The sequence below is a fragment of the Arachis ipaensis genome, chromosome B06 (assembly GCF_000816755.2).
Source record: "Arachis ipaensis cultivar K30076 chromosome B06, Araip1.1, whole genome shotgun sequence".
In the NCBI taxonomy this organism is placed as follows: Eukaryota; Viridiplantae; Streptophyta; class Magnoliopsida; order Fabales; family Fabaceae; genus Arachis; species Arachis ipaensis.
This window is the reverse complement of record NC_029790.2, coordinates 90,207,812-90,217,284: the sequence shown is the minus strand read 5'-3', so window position 1 is coordinate 90,217,284 and position 9,473 is coordinate 90,207,812. Positions and strand designations below refer to the sequence as shown.

General features: G+C 40.1%; 1 protein-coding gene across 3 annotated transcripts in view; it reads left to right on the top strand.

The window, feature by feature from the left end:
- Window positions 3,714-9,473, top strand: part of LOC107648303 (magnesium transporter MRS2-A, chloroplastic-like) — a 12,818-nt gene continuing 7,058 nt past the window's right edge. The window contains exon 1 of one of the 3 annotated variants that reach the window (XR_002348945.1): window positions 3,714-3,801. The gene's annotated coding sequence lies outside the window, so the exon portion shown is untranslated. The remainder of the gene's footprint in view (window positions 3,802-9,473) is intronic. The other 2 variants (XR_002348943.1, XR_002348944.1) reach the window with 2 other exon arrangements.

Sequence of the window (9,473 nt, the reverse complement as noted above, 5' to 3'; positions counted from 1 at the left end):
CTTATGTTCTTGGTAATTGGCTATTTTCTTTTTATAACTTTTTCAAAAATAATTTTTCTTTGAATAAATCTTATGCCAAACTTTAAGTTTGGAGTTTTCTTGTTGATTTTTCTTTAGTTTTCGAAAAATTATTTAGTTTTCTAAAAATTTTAAGTTTGGTGTTCTATCTTCATGTTCTTGTTGTTCTTGTGAGTCTTCAAGGTGTTCTTAAGTCTTCCTTGTGTTTTGATCTTAAAATTTTTAAGTTTGGTGTTCCTTGGTGTTTTTCCTCCAAAATTTTCGAAAATAAGGAGCATTGGATCTAAAAATTTGAAGTTTTGTGTCTTTTTATTATTTTTCTCTTTCCTCATTGAATTCAAAAACATCTTTTTCCTTTATTTTAATTGATTTTTCGAAAATCACCTTTAAAAATTCAGATTTTTATTTAAAAAAAATTTTTAAATCTTTTCAATTAATTAGTCAATTCAACATTCAAATTTCTTTTTATTTTCTTTTCCTTTTAATTTTCAAAATCTATACTTTATTTTCTAATTATTTTACTTTATTTTATTTCATTTTTTCGGATATTTTTAATTAAATAAAACAAAAAAAATAAAAATATATTTTACTTGCAATTCACATCATCTCCCTTTCTCCGTCATGGATCTAAGTGGAAATGAACAGTCCAGAAGGATTCTGGGGTCATATGCTAACCCCACTACTGCTGCATATGGGAGTAGTATCTGTATACCCTCCATCAAAGCAGGCAGTTTTGAGCTAAATCCTCAGCTCATTGTTATGGTGCAGCAAAACTGCCAGTATTTCGGTCTTCCACAGGAAGAACCTACTGAGTTTCTGGCACAATTCTTGCAAATTACTAACACAGTACGTGACTAGGAGGTAGATCAGGATGTATACAGACTGTTACTATTTCCGTTTGCTGTAAAAGATCAAGCTAAAAGGTGGTTAAATAACCAACCCACAGCAAGCATAAGGACATGGAAACAGTTATCAGACAAATTCCTGAATCAATATTTCCCTCCAAAAAGGATGACACAGCTAAGGCTAGACATCCAAGGATTTAAGCAAGAGGATGATGAATCCCTTTATGATGCCTGGAAAAGGTACAGAGGGATGCTAAGGAAATGTCCCTCTGAAATGTTTTCAGAGTGGGTGCAGTTAGACATCTTCTACTATGGGCTCGCAGAAGGAGCTCAGATATCCCTAGACCACTCAGCTGGTGGATCTATACACATGAGGAAAACTATTGAAGAGGCTCAAGAGCTTATTGATATAGTTGCTAGAAACCAGCATCTGTATATAAGTAATGGGTCCCCCATAAAAGAAGAAGCCAAAGCAGTGTCTACTAAACTTGGTCCTCCAGAATAAGTTGCTGAACTCAATCAACAATTGTGCCTCCTAACAAAACAGCTAGAAAAATTCAAGGAGATGCTACAAGACACTAAAAATGCTAATAAAAATATGGAGGCACAATTGAATCAGACAAAACAGCAGTTATCAAAGCAGATAACAGAAGAGTGCCAGGCAGTTCAATTAAGAAGTGGGAAAACATTAAATACCTCGCTTCAGAACAGCAGAAAGCCAAGGAAAGAACAACTGACAGAGAATGAGCAAAATATCATCCAAAATCCCTTTGAGGACAGTAAGAGCCCAGAGAGGAATGATTCTGGCGCTCAAACGCCAGAAAAGGATGGAGAGCTGGCGTTAAATGCCCAACCCATGCTCAGTTCTGGCGTTCAAACGCCACAAACAAGCAAGGAATTGGCGTTAAACGCCCAAAGGAAGCTCAGTTCTGGCGTTCAAATGCCAGGAACAGGTAAGGAGTTGGCGTCCAACGCTAATCCAGCTTCCACCCCTGGCATTCAAACGCCAGTGAAGGATCAGACACACACAAGTGCTGATAACAACCCATCTAAAAAGGCTTCGCCAACCACCTCTGTAGGGAATAAACTTGCAGCAACCAAGGTTGAGGAATACAAAGCCAAGATACCTTATCCTCAAAAACTCCGCCAGGAGGAGCAGGATAAGCAATTTGCCCGCTTTGCAGACTATCTAAGGACTCTTGAAATAAAGATTCCGTTTGCAGAGGCACTTGAGCAAATACCTTCTTATGCCAAGTTCATGAAAGAAATCTTGAGTCATAAGAAGGATTGGAGAGAAACTGAAAGAGTTCTCCTCACTGAAGAATGCAGTGCAGTCATTCTAAAAAGCTTCCCAGAAATGCTTAAAGATCCCGGGAGCTTCATGATACCATGCACATTAGAGGGTAATTGCACCAAGACAGCTTTATGTGATCTTGGAGCAAGTATTAATCTAATACCTGCATCCACTATCAGAAAGCTTGGTTCAACTGAAGAAGTCAAACCAACCCGGATATGTCTCCAACTTGCTGATGGCTCCATTAAATACCCATCAGGCGTGATTGAAGACATGATTGTCAGGGTTGGGCCATTTGCCTTCCCCACTGACTTTGTAGTGCTGGAAATGGAGGAGCACAAGAGTGCTACTCTCATTCTCGGAAGACCTTTCCTAGCAACTGGACAAACTCTCATTGATGTCCAAAAGGGGGAAGTAACCCTGAGAGTCAATGAGGATGAGTTTAAGTTGAATGCTGTCAAAGCCATGCAGCATCCAGACACACGAAAAGACTGCATGAAAGTTGATCTTATTGACTATTTAGTAGAGGAGATCAACATGGCTGTGAGTCTCGAATCAGAGCTGGAAGACATCTTTAAAGATGTTCAGCCTGATCTGGAGGATTCAGAGGAAGTGAAAGAGCCTCTGGAAATTTCTCAGGAAGAGGAAAAACCTCCTAAATCCGAGCTCAAACCATTACCACCATCCCTGAAATATGCATTTCTGGGAGAAGGTGACACTCACTACAACATTTTTGGCCTAAGGTAACCCTTATTCGAAGCAACATTTAACAAAAGTTGCTTTAGATAGGTAAAGACAATATTTTTAACGAGTTGCCTTTGAGTAAGGCAAAGATAACAAAATTTTCGGCCACCCATAAAAAGAGTTGTCTTTGATATCTAAAGCAACATTTACAAAATGTTACAAAATAAAAACTTTAAGACAATATTTTTAAATAAAATACATTTTATAAGAGTTGTAAAAAAATTGAACAAATAACATTTATAAAGAGTGGCCTAAAATTATTTATGGTTAAAAATTTTAGAGAGAAACTTTTAATCATATTCCCACCAATAAAATTTTTTCAATGAAAAAATAACTTAAACATAAAAAAACAGATGTGCTTCAGTAGTTCCACACTTCCACTTCCACTTCACGCCCACAAGAGCCCTAACATAGCCATTCTCCCCTGCAACAAGGCACACACCATGCCCTTTCTCCCCTCCTAACGGCGACAGCAGGTCAGCAGCGTTCAATCGCTATGCACTCCTCCACGTACAGTGACGACGCAGTGCTCTCCTCGACGAGCGATGGCGCGATGCTCTCTACAATCCCTAACATAGCCACTGTAACAACGCACCCTTTCTCCCCTTCCTAACGGCGATAGCAGCCTTCAATCGCGGTGCACTCCTCCACATACGGCGACGGCGCGGTGCTATCCTCGATGAGCGACGGTGTGGTGCTCTCCACAAGCCCTAACATAGCCACTACAACAATGCACCCTTTCTCCCCTTCATAACGACGACATCAGCACTCAATCGCGGTGCACTCATCCACGTACGGCGACAGCACGGTGCTCTCCTCGACGGGCGCGGTGCTCAATCGCAAGAAACCCCTATCCCTTCTCTTCTCCTTCTTATTCTTCCTCTATTCCTCTGTTTCCAGGTATTTGAGAAAAATGATTTTCATGTTCTTTGAATTAATTCATTACAGTTTAGTTAGATTTTAATTTTTAGCTAGTAAATTATTTTGCAATTGTCTGATTTGCTGTTTTGTGATTTGCTGTTCTCTGAAAAAATATGAGTTGATGTTCTCTAATTTGCTGTTCTCTGAAAAAACTAAAATTCAGTATTTTAGTGTATGGCTCCTTCCAAACAATTTTGGATGCTCACATGTGTTTCTAATAAGAAAGTGTTGCCTAAAAGAAGTAATAGCATGACAAAACTTGTAGCAATACTCTTGAAATTATTTTGTTTTCCTTTCGAGCTGCTTTTTCTTTATGATTATGCTGGCAAAACTGAGATCTTGTTAGCAAAATATATATTCCCTCTCAAAACAGAGACTTATAATTCATCTCTTTGGAAAAATGAACTACTTATTCAATAATTTTCTCCTATCTTTGATGTATTTGTTATTATACAATTTAATGTTAACCCCTATACAAATATAGAAAAATTAGGATAATTCATAATGACAATAAAATAATGAAGACAAATTCACACCTTTTCAAAAGAAAAGGCAATCACCATGAATATAGAAAATGACAAATTGGATCTACCAGCTATGATCAAAGGGCTCAAAACCTTCACAAGTAATGAGCCAGCCTTTCCCTCTCTCTACTGTTTCTTTGTATTAGTCACCAATACTCCAGAAAACTTAAGATATTAGGTGGAGGCTCGAGACCTTTGACCTTGAAGTGCGATAATGCACTCTGCCTGTCTGCCTTCCACTGAATTTTAACTTTTTAACTAGACTGTAGAAGATGAAAGACGATTGATGAGACGCAGTAGCTGGTGAATTAAAAATTATTAAAATGGTTACGTTGCAAGTATAGTTCTTAACTCACCGAAAATCTGCCTATCAATTTAAAAATATGTCACAGAGAATTAAATTAAAAATTACTGGGAGTTTTAAGTCCCAGGTTGTCTCCCAACGAGTTGTAGAAAAGTGTGCTATCTTATTAATCAGATGTTCCAAGAAGTTGAGCTAAGTAAATTGGGATGTAAATTGAGGAAAGTTAAATAATATGAATAAAGCCTTGATTGGAAGTTGATTGGTTGGAATTTCTATTATTGGTGGAGTGAATGTAAGATTAATTTATAATTAATGGTTGTTCTGTTTGGTTATCCTTTACTAAGTAAGGGAAAGTCAAATAAGCTGGAATGCCAGATCTGTTCACAAGTTGCAATCCACTTAGTTCAAAGGGATTGGCGTTGGTGACAGGATAGCAATCCAACATTTAACCCAATTACAAATTTTTCTTTCAATCCTTCCAACTCAAGAATTCCTTTTAATCAACTCCCCATCAAGTAAGGGAACTACTCACGCATTGTAAATAAAGAATCCATAGCACATGAAAGGGAATTAAAAGAAGACATGATTATTGGAATTGAAATTGAATTAAAAAGAAATAATCCTTGCAATAATTAATCATAAAAGTATTCAAATAACAAAATTGAACAAAACAGGGAACATGGAAGAATGAACCCAAGTTAAGAAAACAAACTAGAATGATGAAGTCTTGATGAGGAAATAATTCTTCTCAATGTTCCAATGCTAAGACCAATTGAAAATTTAAATTCTAAAACCTAGAGAGAAAAACCTAAGAGAGTAAAACTAGATCTGAAACTGTCTCTGAATGAATGTGTTAATTGTTTCTGCATGTTCTCTGACCCTAGTCTGCTGTTTCGGGCCAAAAACTGGGTCGAAATAGGGCCCAAAATCGCGCCCAATGAATTCTGCAGATTATGCAGATCGCACATGTCACGCGATCGCGTCATCCATGCGGACGCGTCATTCGCGCTTTTCCTCGCCACGCGTTCGCGTCGTCCATGCTACCGCGTCGTCCATGCTACCGCGTAAGCCATGCGGCCGCGTCACTGCGATTTGCTCTCCTTCGCGCGGTCGCGTGAGCCATGCGACCACGTCATTTCTCGCTGGTTATCTCCTCAAATTCTTGTGTTTCTTCCATTTTTGCTAGCTTCCTTTCCAATCTCCAACTCATTCATGTCCTATAAATTCTGAAACACTTAACACACAGATCACAGCATCGAATGGAATAAAGGAGAATTAAAAATAAATAATTAAAGTCTCTAGGAAGCAGTTTTCAAACATGTAATAAATTCAGGAAGGAAATCTAAATGCATGCTAATTTAATGAATAAGTGGGTAAGGATCATGATAAAACCACACAATTAAACACAATATAAACCATAAAATAGTAGTTTATCAACCTCCCCACACTTAAACATTAGCATGTCCTCATGCTTAATTGAAGTAGATAAGGAAATAAGTATGAACATGTAGAAACTCATGCAATGCAGTGCAAACCTACACACATATATAAATAAATGCATCTATATGATTCTTGTCCACTTAATCAAAAGTAAATAAGCTCTTCAAAATAATTACAAATCAAATTCCACTAATTTTATCATTACACAATAAAACAGATAAAAGTGCAAGAAAATAACTCGTGAAAGCAGGGAACATGAAAATTCAAGCATTGAACCCTCACTGATAATGTATGTACGCTCTGATCTCTAGTGTATAGGGTGGTCACTCTATCCTTCTCTAATCATACTTTCTATACTTTCTTCTTCTCCTAACCAATCAACAATAGTTAATATACCAATGCAAACATCTGCTGGTGAAGGAAGTGGAGTCTGGGGTGTCTGAGTCTCTAAAATGTCCCTTGAGTAGCTCCTTGAGGTGTTTGAATAGGCGCTCGTTACGGCACTCTCTCATCTTTGCTTTCTGTTCTTGCCGATCCAACCGTTCGATTATCTGCTGGAGCAATTTCTCAGTTGTAGATGCTTGTGGTGTTGAAGAAGGATTATCTTCAACTGGAGTAGTAGGAAGGCTTGTAGTGGCTGCTGAGAGTCTGAGGTATTTCCCGTTAGGGACATAATGATCGTCCCGTGAAAGCATGGCTTTGGTGTCCCCAGCTCTGTAGGAGACTCCGGCTACTGAGATAAGATCTGAGACCAGGGCAGGGAAAGGTAAGTTGCCCGCAATTTGTACGTGTTCCATAGCATTCCGGATATGTCTTGAGAGATTCAGAGGTTGGTCTGTAAGGATACACCATAGTAGAACAGCCATGTCCGCAGTGAAGGAGGACTCATGAGTGCTCGGAAAGACGTAATGGGACATGATCTGCGCCCATACGCGAGCCTCCAAGGTAAGTGCTGAAGCCAAGATTCCCTTAGGGCAGGTACGGTGGTATCCGTAGATCCAACGGCTGCCAGGTAATGCGATGACTCTGAGAACGGAGTCCCAGTCGAATTGGTATCTCTGGCGCTGAAGGGTGGCTTCTTGAAAAGCGTCCATTCCTGTTGGAATAAAAAGGAGGGAAAAAGAAAATAAAAATGTATATAATATAATAAGAATGATGGAAAAGAGAAGAAGAAAGAAGAAGGTAAAACCTTGTTAATGGTGGTGAGAAAGATAGAGAGTGAAAGGTGAGATAGAAGGGGGAAGGAAGAAAAAAGGAGGGTAAAGAAAAAAAATTAGGATTTAGGGGAGAGGAAGATAAGATAATTTGTCAATTTAGGTTGAGCTGTGCGGCGCATGCGACGCGGCCGCGTGGGGCACGCGTTCGCGTGGGTGCACATCAGGTAAGGGGTCGCGATCGCGTCAGTCACTAGGTCGCGTGATCCATGTTACGCTGCTGGCGCGAGTGCAGCCTCGCTCCAGCACAACTCTCTGTTCGATTTATTTTAATTACCAAATTAGGGTGACGCGATCGCGTGGGTCACGCGATCGCATGAGTGTGCGTTATAAAATGGGTGACGCGGCCGCGTCGGCGACGCGGTCACGTGAAAAGGATTGTGCTTCCAGCACCAATCCAGCACTACTCTTGCAAAATATCTCAGTGTGCACCCTTTTACGTCGAAAATTCAGGGCACGCGGCCGCGTGGGGCACGCGGTCGCGTGGGAGGCCAGGATTCCCATGCGACGCGAACGCGTCAGGGACGCGGTCGCGTGGGTCCATTTGTGCCATTGGCACGCCTCCAGCCGGACTCCAGCCGAACTATCTGTTCGTTTATTTGTTTTCTCCACCCCCTTTGCGACGCGGACGCATCGCTGATGCGATCGCGTCGCCCGGCAAATGCACCATTTTTTTTTTGGAATATAAAGACATGTAAATGAAAGAGCACGAAAGCACTAATAAAGAGAAGAGTTATTAAAGAAGAAAAACTAAAAGTGAAGAAAAGAACGATCATACCGCGGTGGGTTGTCTCCCACCAAGCACTTTGCTTTAACGTCCGTAAGTTGGACGCTCCAGTAGCTCAATCGGCTGCTATGTGGGGATCTTCCAGGCGGAAGATCTCAAACTCCTTATTTTTCTGCACCTTCTCACCATGGTACAGCTTCAGGCGTTGTCCATTAACCTTAATAAGTTCAGAGCTTGAAGGATGGCTTAGGTGATCAACTCCGTACGGTTCAGCCTTCTCTACTCTGTATGGACCTTCCCATTTTGATCTCAACTTACCGAGCATGAGCCTTAGTCGAGATTTGTAAAGGAGGACAAAATCTCCAGGTTGAAACTCTTTCTTCTTGATGTTCTGATCATGCACAGATTTCATCTTTTCCTTATATATTCTGGAGTTCTCATAAGCTTCCAGGCGAAGGTTCTCCAGATCCTGCAGTTGCAACTTTCTTTCAGTTCCAGCATTCTCAGTTAACGGACAGGTCTTGCGCCCTCTTCTAGAAATATTCTATGCTCGCATACTTGAGGGTTGATTCCCACTATGTCTGCCAAACTCCACCCAATTGCCTTCTTATGCTTCCTCAGTACATCAAGTAACTGCTCTTCTTGTTGAGAAGTCAGTTCCCTTGCAATAATAACCGGAAGCTTCTGCTCATCCTCAAGATAAGCATATTTGAGATGTGAAGGGAGTGGTTTCAATTCTAACTTTTGATCATGGGCAGGCTCTGGATTATCTGGGGCTTGTGAAAATGGCGAAGTGCCCTCACTGTCAGTTAAGAGGGTCCCCACACTGGGACCTTGTCCAGTGTGCCTCTCTTCAAACTCTTCCTCTTGAATTTCAGCCACACTTTCGTCTATGACATCACACTGGAAGATAGAACGATCTTCTGGGGGATTGTCAATGACTCCATTCAGATTGAAGATTATTATGCGGCCATCTATTTCAAAGGAGTATGTTCCTGAAAAAGCATCCAATTTGAATTTTGATGTCTTCAAGAATGGTCTTCCAAGTAGGATTGATGATGGCTTATCTGAATCATTGTGGGGCATCTCCAAGATATAAAAATCAGTGGGAAATATGAGCCCTTTAATGTTCACCAAAACATCTTCAGCAACTCCAGCCACTGTAATGATGCTTTTATCTGCTAACACAAAACGAGCTGCCGACCTTTTTAAGGGAGGGAGCCTCAAAACATCATATATAGACAAAGGCATTATACTGATACATGCTCCTAAATCACACATGCAAACATAAATTACTACACCACCAATAGTACAACTAACTATGCAAGGACCTGGATCACTACATTTTTCAGGTAATCCTCCCATTAAAGCAGATATAGAACTACCTAAAGAAATAGTTTCTAATTCATTAATTTTGTCTTTATGGATACATAAGTCTTTTA